Source organism: Elephas maximus, chromosome X (genome assembly GCF_024166365.1).
Source record: "Elephas maximus indicus isolate mEleMax1 chromosome X, mEleMax1 primary haplotype, whole genome shotgun sequence".
In the NCBI taxonomy this organism is placed as follows: domain Eukaryota; kingdom Metazoa; phylum Chordata; class Mammalia; order Proboscidea; family Elephantidae; genus Elephas; species Elephas maximus.
In genome coordinates, this window is record NC_064846.1 from 87,418,341 (window position 1) to 87,420,831 (window position 2,491).

General features: G+C 39.9%; 1 pseudogene; it reads left to right on the forward strand.

Moving 5' to 3' along the window:
* The first annotated feature begins 703 nt into the window (after nt 1-703).
* Nucleotides 704-906, forward strand: LOC126069061 (DNA-directed RNA polymerases I, II, and III subunit RPABC5-like; annotated as a pseudogene).
* Nucleotides 907-2,491: the final 1,585 nt, after the last annotated feature.

A 2,491-nucleotide genomic window follows, 5' to 3' on the forward strand; every position in this document is an offset into this window, starting at 1 on the left:
GAACAGAAGTTTAGGGAATTTGCAAAAACTAAACCAAAACTACAAGAAATACTAAAGTGAGCCCTCTGGATAGAAAATCATCACTTTCAGATATTAGCCAAAGACCAATTTCTCTACATCCAAGTCAATGTTTGTTGTTTTTCTTTTTTTTAATGTTACCCATCCTAGTAGGGGTAAAGTATTTCATTACGGTTTGGACTTGCATCACCCTAATGGCTAATAATAGGTCCCTGGGTGGAACAAATGGTTTGTGCTCCAATTAATGTAAAGGTTAGCTATTTGAACCCATCCAGCAATGATGCAAAAGAAAGGCCTGGATCTTCCGTAAAGATTACAGCCAAGAAAACCCTATGGAACACTTCTACTCTGTAACACATGGGGTAACCATCAGCTGGAATTCACTCAAGGGCAAAAAGTTTTTTTTTTTTTTTTAATGGCTAATGAATTTGAGCATCTTTTCATATATTTGTTGGCCATTTGTATATCTTCTTTGGTGAAACATCTATTCAAATCCTTTGCCCATTTTTTGATTGGGTTGTTTGTCTTTTTGTTTTTAAGTTGTAGGTGTGCTTCATATATTCTGGATGTTAAGCCATTGTCCCATGTATGGTTCACAAAAATTTTCTTTCAGCCTGTAGAAGAATCTCCCAGGGCAGCCTGGAATCAGACAACCTGTGGAACTGGGGCACTCAGGACTGTGGCCATGATCATTCCTGTGCCCTTCATCACCTCTGGTAAGATCATTGGCAGCAAGTGGGAGTCCTATCTGTGGCTGCTACAGACGGAGTACACCCTGGGGAATGCCCTGAATGTTCTGGCCTGAGGTGTAACTGCTGCAGGTACATGCTGCTGGCCCACGTGGACCTTATCAAGAAGCTGCTGAGCAACACGCCCCTAGAGAAGTGACCATGCAGAACTTTGATGAATGCACCAATCTGTGCCTGCCAAAGCTAATTAAACCTTGTGAAATGGGGTGGGGGAGCTCAGAGAAGAGCCTGGCCACAGCTTCAGAGGTATGTTCTTTGCTGAACCACAGAAAAAAAGGGGAGGATATTGTCATTTTTAAAAATTTTTGCTATTCTACAGGTGTGTAGTAATATGCCATCTTTTTTGTTTTTTAAGAATATTTTATTGTTTTTTTGGTGAAAGTTTACACAGTAATTAGGTTCCCATTTGGCAATTTCTGTGCAAATTAGAACAAGTCCACAAGAGCCAAAATACGACCTTGAGTATATCCCACCTAAATTTAGAGACCATCTCAAGAATACATTTGATGCGTTGAACACCAGTGATAGAAGACCAGATGAGTTGTGGAATGACATCAAGGACATCATACATGAAGAAAGCAAGAGGTCGTTAAAAAGACAGGAGAGAAAGAAAAGGCCTAAGTGGACATCAGAAGAGACTCTGAAACTTGCTCTTGAACGTTGAGTAGCTAAAGCAAACGGAAAAAAAAAACCACGAAGTCAAAGAGCTGAACAAAAGATTTCAAAAGGCGATGCCAGAAGATAAAGTATTATGATGACATGTGCATAGACCTGGAGATAGAAAACCAAAAGGGAAAAAGACACTCAGCATTTCTCAAGCTGAGAGAACTGAAGAAAAAATTCAGGACGCGAGTTGCAATACTGAAGGATTCTATGGGGAAAATATAAAATGACACAGGAAGCATCAAAAGAAGATGGAAGGAATACACAGAGTCACTATATTACAAAAAGTTGGTTGATGTTCAAACATTTCAGGAGGTAACATATGATCAGGAACTGATGGTACTGCAGGAAGAAATCCAAGCTGCAATGAAGGCATTGGAGAAAAACAAGGCCCCAGAAATTGACAGAATACCATTTGAAATGTTTCAACAAAAGGAGGCAACGCTGGAAGTGCTCACTCGTCTATGCCAAGAAATTTAGAAGACAACTACCTGGCCAACTGACTGGAAGAGATCTGTATTTATGTCTGTTCCCAAGAAAGATGATCCAAGGGAATGTGGAAATTATAGAACAATATCATCAATATCACATGCAAGCAAAATTTTGCTGAAGATCATCCAAAAGCAGCTGCAGCACTATATCAACAGGGAAGTGCCTGAAATTCAAGACAGATTTAGAAGAGGAAGTGGAACCAGGGATATCATTGCTGATGTCAGATGGACCCTGGCTGAAAGCAAAGAATACCAGAAAGATGCTTACCTGTGTTTTATTGACCATGCTAAACCATTAGACTGTGTGGATCATAACAAATTATGGATAACATTGCAGAGAATGGGAATTCTGGAACACTTAATTGTGCTCGTGAGGAACCTGTACACAGACCAAGACGCAGTTGTTTGAACAGAACAAGGGGATAGTTCATGGTTTAAAGTCAGGGTTGTATCCCTTCACCATACCTATTCCAATTGTATGCTGAGCAAATAATCTGAGAAGCTGGACTATATGAAGAAAAACCAGGCATCACGATTGGAGGAAGACTCATTAATAACTTGTGTTATGCA